This window comes from Sorex araneus, chromosome 3 (assembly GCF_027595985.1).
Source record: "Sorex araneus isolate mSorAra2 chromosome 3, mSorAra2.pri, whole genome shotgun sequence".
In the NCBI taxonomy this organism is placed as follows: domain Eukaryota; kingdom Metazoa; phylum Chordata; class Mammalia; order Eulipotyphla; family Soricidae; genus Sorex; species Sorex araneus.
The window spans coordinates 126,316,495-126,329,359 of NC_073304.1; positions in this window are offsets into that span (position 1 = coordinate 126,316,495).

Consider the following 12,865-nt stretch of genomic DNA (forward strand, 5'->3'; position numbering starts at 1 on the left):
GATCTTATAACAGTCCCAAAATGAGAGCCTGTGTGTTCATCAGAGTAAAGTTAGTCCCTCTCCCCCTTATATCAGAGGAAAAGGCAAAAGACCCAGCTGAGTATATGTTGAAGGTAAAAACTCATCAAGTGAACATCATAGTTTGTATTAAAACTAAGCAGACTTTTAAAAATTATGGATGAAATATTAGAATGAGTCAGCCATCAAATCCTCTTTTATTTTCTAGAACCCATAGACAAAAAAATGGACTCATCATTTTTCACTATTTGTCATCAAAGTCTTTCTGGTTTGGCATGTTGACAGTGTAATGATTTTTAAATTGTTCTGGCATAAAAGATACACATGGTTTTCTTGCCACTTGGATATAGTTTTAGTGGGTTTGGGAAAGGTTAGGCTTGAAGAAATTAATATTTCCAAAATCCAGAATTGTATGAATATATTAAATGTGTATGACATCACTTTGGGTTGACTTGCAAGTATTACCCTTTATTGCCCTCTAAAGTAGAAATGCATGCATTTTACATATATGAGAACTATAAAGATTCTACATGAATTCCCAGAAAACATTTAAGTTTGATATTTGAATGATGACTATGTTATATACTTTATTTGCCCAGAGCCATCAGGGAAGCAGAAAAGCCAGTTATTTTAAGAGATAGAATTTAATATATGAAAGTTGTTAAACAGAAATCGGAAGACTAAAATTTGCTGAGGATATAAGAGATACTAAAAACAGCTACTCCTAAGACTACAGAAATAAAGATAAGAAACTAGTGGGTCTTTTGAGTAGCCTGGAGGAGGAAACATTCGAAGCCAGTCTGAGGGGAAGCAATGTAGCCAGTTCTTGGCATGTGGAATAAAATCAGTACATAAAACCTTGAGATTACTTGCTGGCCTCGAAATGCAGTGCCCGGAGGAAGTAAGCTAAAGGAATGACTTGCTCCCTGAAACAGCAAGTCAGCAGGATAAGCCAACATCTCTTTCCCTCTTGCAGCTCCCCTGGCTGACAGTCTAGTGGAGAGCAGATGGCAATACAGAAATGGTCTGCAGAGACTCTGCCCTGGAATTCAAATTTAAAAGGTGCACTTGCAGATGCAGTGCTTATATTCAACATGCATACACATCGGATTCACTGTCACTGTCACTGTCACCCCATTGCTCATTTGTTTGAGCAGGCACCTGTAACACCTCTCAATTTGTTACTGTTTTTGGCATATTCAATATGCCACGGGTAGCTTGCCAGGCTCTGCCATGCGGGCGTGATACTCTCGGTAGCTTGCCAGGTTCTCCGAGAGGGGAGGAGGAATCGAACATGGGTCGGCCACATGAAAGGCGAAAGCCCTACTGCTGTGCTATTGCTCCAGCCCACATCAGATTAAACCATGTTAAATGTGCTCATGTTCAGTGAAAATCTTTTCTATCTACAGAAGCAACTTCATATGGTTTAAATGAACACAGGCATAAATATGAAATTGTATGTAAGTAAATATATGTGCTGTAAGATTTCACACTGTGTAAACACACACTTACATACAAAAAGTCCTGACTGTTGATAAGTTCTGAAAAACTATGGCTTTAAGTAAAATGGTGTATAAAATAAGCAAATACTTGAATAACACTTTTTCATTCAGTATTAGCTTGGACTCTTTTAAAAATCAACATTATAAGAAAATAACCTATTGTAGATACCCTATTTCAGGAGACACTATAGTTAATTAATCATATGTTTAAGGTGGAGAGAGTTATTATTGCACTTAACTAAATCAGATGGAGTAGGTACACTTACTTTGCTTTTTTTGAATGAATCACTGTGTGATAGACCCTTACAAAGTTGTTCATGAGATAGACCCTTACAAAGTTGTTCAATCCTACAGCATTCCAACAACCATCCCTCCACCAGCTGTACATTTCCTATCACTAGCTTCTTCTCTGTCCCTCCTAATACCTCTCCCCCCAACCCTAGCCTGTTTCTGTATTCTGAGGCAGGTACTCTCTCTCTCAACCTCTCTCTCAACCTCTCTCTCTCTCTCTCTCTTTCTCTCCACCCTCTCTCTCCTTTTGGGCATTGTGGTTTGCAATACAGATGCTGAAAGGTTATCATATATATCCCTTTACCTACTTTTAACACTCAATTTTTGTCCAGCATGATCATTTGCCTGGCAATCTACCGAGAATATCCTGCCCGCATGGCAGAGCCTGGCAAGCTACCCGTGGCATATTCGATATGCCAAAAACTGTAACAATAGGTCTCATTTCCTTAGTCTCATTCCCTGAAAAAAGCCTCCAATCATTGGGAAAGACAAGTAAGGAGAGGCTGCTAAAATCTCGGGGCTGAGTGTAATAGAGATGTTACTGGTACCCGCTCGAGTAAATCGACGAACAACGAGATGACAGTGACAGTGACATTGACACACTGGTCCCTTCTCTATCTTACCTACCTTCTGACTTCCACACACTTGTAGTTGATTCCAACCATTTACCAGTCCTCCTAGCCCCTGTTTTCCTGACTGTGGATGTTAGTCTTCTACTATATATTTTTTATATACCACAAATGAATGCAGTCATTCAACATCTGCCCCTCTCTTTCTGACTCATTTCACTCAGCATGATACTCTCCATGTTCATCTATTTATAGGCAAATTTCATGACTTCATTTTTCCTAGCAGCTGTGTAGTATTCCATTGTATAGATATGCCTTAGTTTCTTTATCCAGTCATCTGTTGTTGGGAACTCTGGTGTTTACAGACTAGCTATTGGGAATTGTGTTACAATGAAAATAGGAGTGCAGATGGTGATTTTGCTGTGTGTTTTTGGGCCCTCAGGGTATAGTACCAGAAGTGGTATTGTTGGATCAAATGGGAGTTCAATTTCTAGTTTTTTGAGGACTGTCCATACTGTTTTCCAAAAAGGCTGAGCCAATCAGCATTACCACCAACAATGAAGGAGAGTTCCTTTCTCCCCACATCTGCACCAGCACTGGTTGTTCTTGTTCAGTTGGATGTGTGCCAGTCTCTGCCAGTGGTGTAAGATAATATCTCATTGTTGTTTTGATTTACATCTTCTTCATGATTAGTGATGAGGAACATTTCTTTCATGTGCCTTTTGAGCATTTGAATCTCTTCTTGAGAAAGTTTCTGTTCATTTCTTCTCCCCATTTTTTGATGGGGTTGGATGATATTTTCTTATAAAGTTCAACTAGTGTCTTTTAAATATTTGATATTAACCCTTTATCAGGAGGGCATTGGGAGAATAACTTTACCCATTCAGTGGGCTCTATTTGTATCTTGGTCATTGTTTCTTTGACGTGCAGATGCTTTTTGGTTTAATGTGGTCCCATTTGTTTATCTTTGCTTCCATTTGCTTTATCAGCTATGTTCCATCTTTGAAGATACCCTTAGCTTCAATATAGTGGAGGGTTTTGCCTACACTTCCTTCTGTGTACCTTGTGGAACACAGGTCCAACATCGGATCTGATGTTGATTCTTCAATCTGTTTTGATCTTATGTTTGTGCATGGCATTAGATAGAGGCCTGAGGAAGCAGGTACATTTTCTGATGAAGAATCTGTATTTCTCAACCTGTCAATGAGACTGTTGTTTTTACCTGATATCTTTTTACCACTGCAGTGTCTTCTCATCATGGATTCTTCATGAATTCATCAGTTTTCTTTCTTGGTCATGACCTGCTGTCTCTTTCTCTTCAAGAATCCATAGTGAAAATATTCCAGAACCAAAGAGATGTCTTGAAAATTCTGTAACTTTGGGACCAGAACAATAGTATAGCTGGTAGAGAGCTTGCCTTGCATGTGATTAACCTGGGTTCGATCCCTACTACCCCATTCAGTTCCCTAAGCCTACCAGGTGTGATCCCTGAGCAGCAAGCCAGGAGTAAGCCCTGAGCACTGCTGGCTGTGCCCCCCACCAAACAAAACAAAACAAAAAAACAAAACAAAATTCCATATATCAATTAGAACAGGAAACAAAGACTTGTCAAGTCATTCTCTTTAAGAGTCCAAACACCTTGTAATTGCTGCTGCTATAGAACTAGCATATTTTTCAAAGGTGTGTTATTATTTCAGAAAGGCAGTGGTTTGTCTGATTATAAGTGTGCTGGACTCTTTTAACCTAAAAGGAGAAAGAGGTTCACATTTTCTTTATGGGAAATGATTCAGAGGCCTTTAAGTCTTCAGTAAAGGGAACCTGGTGAGTCTCAGAAGAAACCTCAGAAAGGTTCTTGGAGCACTTGTCAGTGGGCTATGCTGATCTTTGCCTGAGGGTCATGGTACATGCTTCTATTTTATTTGTTTTACACCACTTTATTTAAATGGCAGGAAAGAGAAGAGTGACACTTGGCCAAGGGAGACAGAGGAGGATGGCTACAAATCTAAAACATCTCTGAAGTTTTTAATGTCACTTCATTTTGCAGCTCATTTCAGGGAATTCCGCAGACAGCTTCCCCAAAGTGGGCATTTCCTTTCTCTCAGCCCACTATCCTTTCCTGGCCCCAGAAGGGCCCAAAGGTCCCTCTTTTCTCGACAAGCCAATGCCACAATTTCAAAGTGATTCAACTAATGTTCTAGCAAAGCCTTCTAATTCTGCTTCTTTCCCAATAGCAGGAAGCAGAGGAAACTGACAAATGGTCTATTTTTGAACTAGAAGTTGGCCCCGACTGTCAGGCATAATAGCAGCAGAGTAATGTTTGTGGGATAGCCCGCTCAGGAAAGATGACTTTATAATTGCCTTCCAGATCCCAAGGATAAGAGTGTATGTTGAAACCAGCAAACAAAATTTTCGGCTTTCAAAATACACCCTGCAGAAGCCCCAGTGTACGTGCACTTTCCTCTTCATATACCCACGTGCCCATGTCTAGCCAAATGTCTGCTGGGCATTTTGTTCATCCCAACCACTGTCTGTGTGTGCCCTCTCACCAAATTAAATAGCACCTACTCAATATGGGTGACCTCTTTCTAGGGGGACTTGTTATTGCCTTTATTTCTTATAAAATACTTTTGTGTTTAATCCTCCAGGCACTTTCCTTTTTTCCCTTTCCATCTGTCAGTGGGCTTTCACGGCCCCGTGGGTCAGCATATCAACACTTCACTCTTCCTCTCCTGAAGACAGCTCCTGTTTCTGAACTCCTTTCATTGGCAAAGGCTGTTGGAACAATTTTCACAGAACAGGTTGGAGGGCTAGAGAAAAAAAAATCCCATGAAAACCACTGCATTCAGTTCAGTACAGTTTAGTTGATACCCTGATAAGATTCCTGCTGAAATGGGTTCTTTTCCCGAACCACAGTTTGACATTCCTATCTTAAGCGCTCTTGCTATGGAATTGGAATTTCTTTGGCATAAAGCAAAGGTGAGCAAAGGTGAACTTCCTAGCAAACCTATTTTTGCTAGGAATATTCTATACAAACAAATAAAAAGGATAATTGGGATGTGTCCCATTTACTTTTGCTATTAAAATTGTGGGCATCTGTGGGGTGTCTATAATCCTGGGACAAAGTATATTGAAAAACTGGGTTCATAACAACACCCAAAAGGAGAGAGAGAGAGCAAAAGGGAATGCCCTGCCACAGAGGCGGGGTGTGGGGGAGATGGAATGGAGTGGGGATGGTGTAAGGGATGCTGTGACTATTAATGGTGGAAAATGGGCACTGGTGGAGGGATGGATACTTGACCATTGTATGACTGAAATGCAAGCACAGAAGTTTGTAAGCCTATAACTGTACCTCACGGTGATTCACTAATTAAAAAACTGGGTTCATAACTTTCCTTGAAAATTATTAGTCCCCTTTATTCACCCCATAAAATTACTTGTATATCCACAGTCAAATAATTTCTAAAGCTGAGAGGCAACAGACAAGGCGGTAGGTAATTTATGTGGATGGCCTTCTGATGATGAGATGAGCGTGCTCTTATTTGTACACGAGAACATTCCTTAGCTAGGTGTTAAAAATAATGGAGAAAGTTTTTGTACTTTGCAACTTTTATCTTATCCCTTAGAACTGATAAATCAATGATACTGAGACCATTGTTTAGCAGTTCAGCCTCACTAGAATGTGTGAATAAGTTTGAGTCTCAAACTGAAATCAATGAGCCTTTTAGCTCAGAGTTATTTGAAATTTTTCATGAAAATTCAATTTTTAAGCCTACCCAAGACTTACCAACTCAGAATATTGTGATGTGGCTTTTAATGTCTATATGCTTAATAAGCACTTTCAGTTGTTTTAGTATATCATAAATTTTGAAAAAGAATTTTCTAAAGAATCAAATATTAATTTAAAAATTACTCTATTGACTTATTTATTTTTGGTTTGGGACCACATCCAGCTACCTCTGTGCTCAGGAGTTACTCTTGGAAGTTTTCAGGGTATGATTCTGGGGATATGACTGGGGTTGGTTAAATGCAAAGCAAGGACCTTAACCCCTATACTATCTCTTCATATGCCCCAACTCTTAATTTTAAGTAGGATAAAGAAAATATTTCTCTGTCTTGGTTGAAAAGATACTGTTTTAGCTATTCTTGAAAGCGTATATATGTTTATCAATGAAATGAGATAAGATTATAGTTTATAAGAACATGATAAAAATATTTTACTTTTTTCTTCCTCCAAGTAGTTTTACAGGACTACTTTATCACATTTTCATTCTATGTGTTGTTTAATTTTCTCTCCAAGAAATTCTGCTTATATATTTTATTATTTTCTTTTATTTTGTTCTGAGGATCAAACCCAGGTCCTCATGCTTGCAAGACATATACTCTACTTCTGAGTCACATCCCTAGCCTCTTCATTTAGTATTTTTAGAAACAATAAAAAGAGAAAAAATATCAATGATCTCTTTGGTATCCAGGGGCTGTTCATGAAGATATTAAAAATAAACATTGATCTGTAAAGTCTTCTTATTTTAGCTCTTGCTATTATGCATTTCTGAAAAGCATTAGTCAAGACAAACCTAGTGAAGATCTTGTGATTGTCTCTCACTTTTTAGAGAACAAATTTTCAGAAAATATTGACAAGTTTTTAATTTTATTTTTAAATTTTTATTTTATTGAATCACTGTGAAAAAAGTTACAAAGCTTTCAGGTTTAAGTCTCAGTCATATAATGATCAATCCCCCCATCCCTTCGCCAGTGAACATGTTCCACCACAAAGAACCCCAATATACCCCCCTCCCACACCCAGCCCCCCACCTGAGTGGCTAATGATCTTCACTTTATTCTCTCTATACTTTGAATACTTTCAATATTTCAACAGAGAACTCACTATTATTATTTGGAATTTTCCCCCAACAATCAAACCTGCTGAAAAGGCATCATTTGATAATTTGTTATCCATTGCTGAGAATGAAGATTATATGAGCTTTGGTTTCGGATTTCTGATATTTTAGCTCAGTTCACAGTCTAGATGTATTTCTATAAGAAGCTACTGGGTGCCAAAATGGGTTAGTAGACCTCCCAGACCATAGTTGTTAAGGAGCAGAGGGGCCGTTTTCGTGCTCGGCTGCTCCGAATCTCATCTGGGCAGAGAGCGTGCCGGTAACACCCCCATTCCATGATCTCCTGTGAGCCACGTCACTGCAAACTCATACCTCTGGATTGTGAGTTCTAGAAGATGGAGGACGCCACGTGGGTGCCGCTGCCATCTCCCCGCAGAAAAGAAAGGGTTGAGAGAGAAAATCGTTTCCCCTCCCTGGGCGGCATGGGGTTGTAGCTCAGTTCACAGTTTAGATGCATTTCTATAAGAAGCCGCTGGGTGCCAAAATGAGTTAGTAGACCTCCTGGATTATAGTCTTTAAGGAGCAGAGGGAATATTGACAAGTTTTAACAGAAGTAAATATTAATGTCACGTCTCGGTTTTTACTTTTAATTTAAATCAAAGCACAACAAGAAAAATTTTGATAAAAATTAAGTAACTCAGGATGTCAGTCCATTGATGCATCATAGGTGATTCTGAATGTCTGGAGGAAAGAAACTGCTTTAGTCACAGGTGTGTTATTCTGAACTCTGACAGTCCTTGTATCACATGTTGGCAAAACACCACAGAAAGTAAAAGAGGCTCCCAGAACACTGTTATTTCCATACTCTCCCACAAAGTATTCCCTTTGGAGCAAGCAATTTGTCTGCACTCAACTTTTCCCGCTTGGCTCTCTGAATCAGACAGGCTTTCCCCAAACCCCTAGAGCTATTAGTCCTGTTAATCTTTGCCTTTCATAAATGAATCTTTTGTGCTGCTTATTCCTGGACTTGGATTGCTATATTTTCCTTCCCTTTCATTCTTCTTATTTTTTTGTTTAATGAACAATGAGAGCAAACAGCTAGGAATAAAGGGGAGGGGAGGAAAGGAATGATGAATTCTGGTTGGTCAATACTGATGACACAGTTTATGAGGGTATGGAGGATTCCGTTGTCAAGAGACGCAGGGAAGGATCACCTCCTAAGAAAATAATGTGGTCACATGACAAAGGGTAAGGATGAGAGAAACCACAAGGTTTCTGGTGCTGAACAATGACCAAGTTCAGTGGTGTTTTCAGGTGCATGGAAGAGAATAGGCCCTCATTGTTAGGGCAGGATCAGCGCCCGCCTTTGTTTCTGTTTCCCTTGCTGCAGAATTAACACTATCTTGTCAATCTGGAGACAGGTTGGCATAGGACATAACCAATGATAGATATTTAGCCAGTCAGTGTACCAAATGGTTTGTCCTTGTTGATATGTATCTTTGTACACTTCTAAACTGGCATATAAGTGAGAGAAATCTTTATCAGACACCATGTTTCATGAGTTTAGTTTAACCCTTAATCAACTAGTTAAATCTATTTGTCTTAATAGCATGCAGTGCTAAAGCTGAAGGACTTACTAACAAACTTATAAGTTATTAATATGGGTAGTTGAAATATTCATTTCCCTTTATGCCCTTCTCCTAATATATAATATATACTTATGTATATTATAAATATACCTTTCTTTCTCTTCATTTAAAATGGATGCACAACTTATTTATGTAGTGCACATGTGTGGTTTATATATTTATGATTTTTGTAATATATGTAATCATGAAACCACTATTTAGACTAAAACATTTCTGGCAATCCAAAAGTTTTTCTTCTGTGCCTCCCCACCCCAAGATGTACTACTCTTATTTTTATTCTCATGTATAAGCTTAATCTATTCATGAATTTCACATAAAGGGAATAATACATAATCTATGCATTTAGGTTTGGGTACTTTTGTTCACAGTTTTATCTCTAAGATTCAACCTTTTTATTGCATTGTTTTTATGGTCATGTAATATGGACAATCTTTGGGTAATATGTTGAATATACCCAGGTGTCTTGGAACTGATGAAGCATAGGGTAGGATGAGCATAAGCTAGACTTTAGGAGATGTTGTCTAGTGTTTCAATATTATTTTAAGATTTTATTCATATAAAATAAGTATAGTCATAAGAAATGATATGTTCAACACATTTAGATTACCTACAGTGTTAGATAGGAGGAAACTTCCATTCTGGGTTGATATTTTAGCCAATCAAAAAATTAAGGCTAAAAATTAGATAATGACTGAGTGACATGCTTTTTTTTTTCAGAAAGAGTTGTCTATCCTACTTAAAGAATGAAAACTGTCTATCCAAGTCAAAGAATGATAACTTAAAAGAGACAAATGCCTTTATTTTTTTTCCAAAGAAAAACCAACTGTATATATTTCAACTTACATCTGGGCATTTTAAGTTGTAGGCTTAGAGACAGGAATTGCTACTACTATTATCTGGAACCATTGTGGGTTAAAACCCTATGAAAGAACATGCAGCTCTGAATTCTTCAAGGTAAATAAATAAATTGAAGGTGGGGCAGATTTATTTGGGATGAGCAAGACTTTGGAAACAGAAGTCTTTTTCCAGTTTAGAAATAATTGTCATGTTTCTCTGAAACCTATACAACCACCCCCAAATAAGAACTTGATGTTGGAGATTATGTAAGAAAAATGAAAGAGGGGATGGGGAGACCACACTGGGGTTAAAGGTCTTGCCTGGGATACAATAGACCCCCATTTAATCCCTGCCACCACTACAGTTCCCTGAGTACCTCTAGAATTAATATCTAACCACTTCCAGGTTGCACCAAATATAAAAAACAAAACTGGAGGAGAAGGAAGAAAATTTCTATTCTGAGATGTAATTGTGTATTATACAGAGGATTAAATATTAACTTCTCTTGTAAAGAAATTTTGTTTTGTCAGAGATAGCTTTCTAAAATAGAAGGAGTCAATAAAATATTGATATTGAGTTGATGTGAGAGCTATGTCTGTGTATCTCTCATTATGTTAGAGACCATAGAGGAGAGAGATAGTTTAGCACAGAGAAGAAAAGTGTCCCATGAAGTCATTGTGGAGTTTATCTTAATGACACAGGGGTGATGACAAGAGCAACAGGTGTGCAGAGGAAGAGAAAAATCAATGTGGGTTGAGTTGTCAGTAAGCCATGTGAAGAAGTCAAATTTAAGGCTACTAGTAAAGAACACAGAGGGAACTAGGATTCTGGGTGTGGGAAAAGAAGAGATACCTATTAGGAGCAAATATGAAGATAAGGGGAAAGGTAGGTTAACCTGAGAAGATACAAGGGAAATGAAGGATTTTCAAAGAAAGACTATCACTATGAATACATACCTCTCAAAGGTAAGTTGCAGTGTTATGGCACTAGAACACTTAGGAAGGAGAATATTATTTCCTATTTGAGAAGTGTAAGTTCTTAGGTTATACCTAGGACTGTGTTCTATTAGACAGCTATAGTTGCTCAACACACCAGTCCCAAGTGGACGACAAGAAGCGCTCATTGACTCAAAGTATCAGGTTTGATTCACTTGTGCCTCATGTGTGCACACTAAGAATCAGATCAAAGATGTACTAATATTGGGGTCTATCCTTCTCATGAAAAAAATCCCCCATAGATGATTCCTCTAAAGGTAGAGGCTGGTATTTCTATACGCACCCTTCTGGTCAAATAGATTACATAGCCAAATCCAACACTACCTGGTAACAGGGAAATATAATCTGCCTTTGGGAAGAATTGCCAAGACACATGGGGATGGAGAAAAGTTGTAACGAAAATAGTGAAGAATTAGGACCAATAATCAAAGGAGCACACACATTAAATCTCTAATATAATCACACAAAATACTCCAAATACCCGTGTGGAGTTGGTCCCATATGTGAATTTATTGATAATAAAGTAGAGATTTATAAAAGCCAGAATAATCTTGTTATTAAGTGACTGAGAATTCCAAATGTGCTTAAAATTTAGAGTAGCACCAACTATTCAAAAATATTGAGTCGTTAGAAGAGGCTTTAAATATTATAATTATTATATTATATCATTATATAATACTTTAAGTGTCTAAGTATTATACATGTGTCATTTTAACAATAATCTCAAATCCCTCTAATCCACTTACATCTGAAATATTAGTTTCTCAAAGAAGCTAGCCCTCACTTTTATTGTCTTGATCTCCCTAATGATACGCAAAACAGAATCCCCCTACAGCCCACTTTTCTATTTCAGAAAGAACTTTGGTCAGACAAATATTACTCTTCTTTTCTCCATTGTTAAATGGAGAAAATAAGAGTAATATTTTAATATTTATTTAATATTTAATAAATAACCCTGAAATTCACTGATATTGATTGTAACAAGATAATGGACATAGTTTAAGCATAGCCAATAATTGCCCTATGATAATGGGCTAAGCCAACAATTAACAAGTACAGATTTCATTGTTCCTAAAACTTCTTCCTAAGAACATATATGCTTCATCTTGCCAAATTCTTCAGGATAGGAAAGAAAAGTTGAACTCACTAAATTTTCTCATTGCCAAGCTATACACACCTTCACATGAAACCTACATTTTATTCTATTTAATCTCTTTTGATTACTATTCTATCCCTCATTTACATTTTCAATAATAATTATATTCTCCAACTTGAATCATTATTCTACATCTTTGCAAATATTATAGTATTCTGTAGGCTGCCATCAGAGTACAAACCAAGAAACTTTACCACCACCACTCACCTATGTAATCTTAATTCCAAATGTCACTAAAACAGTTACTTGAGATGAGTTGGGATGTCTCAAAAGGCATTGTTGTATTTAGTATCTTGTGGCAATGCTTAACATTATTTAATGATGTAGATTGTTTGGACTTCAGAGTTCAAGGGAATGGTGATTATGGACCAGTTTAGAAACTGCCCGATGATATTTCCTGACACACAGCTCATTGAAGAGGGCATCTCAGCAGATAATGTTGGGCAGTGCCTTGCCCTTTGGATGGATGGGTCAGCCTAGAACGTGGCACTTTAAAGTGTGTTTGAAGGACCACTTGGCCTTTCTCTGCCCTCTCAGAGGTGTTCCTGGATATAGGCAGAGGCACCTGACCTTCTCAAGGACCCATTGTCCTCTTCCTTCCTTCTCTACCTTCTTGCTCGTTTCAGTCTTTGTTAACGTTAACAGTTATCTATTAATGACTACGTTCATGGATCATTAAATAATAGGACATATGATCCATTAGTCACACAGTATAGTCAAGAGCACTGGAAAAAATACAAGACTAATAAAATATTTTAGAACTTAACAAGATAAAAGAATGAATGAGAAATATGATATATAAATTTGACCCAAATTCAAATTTTTGTTTGTAAGTATTTTGTTCATTTTAGTCTTTTGACTAGGACTTATTTTGTTGTAGTTTCTTTCATTAAACATATATTATATGCTTTTCTGATTTCATAAATATAATGTACCTTTAACACATAGTTTACTGGTTGATCTTTTATTTTTCATGTTTTAAAGAAGCATCAATCAGTTACAATTTTTTG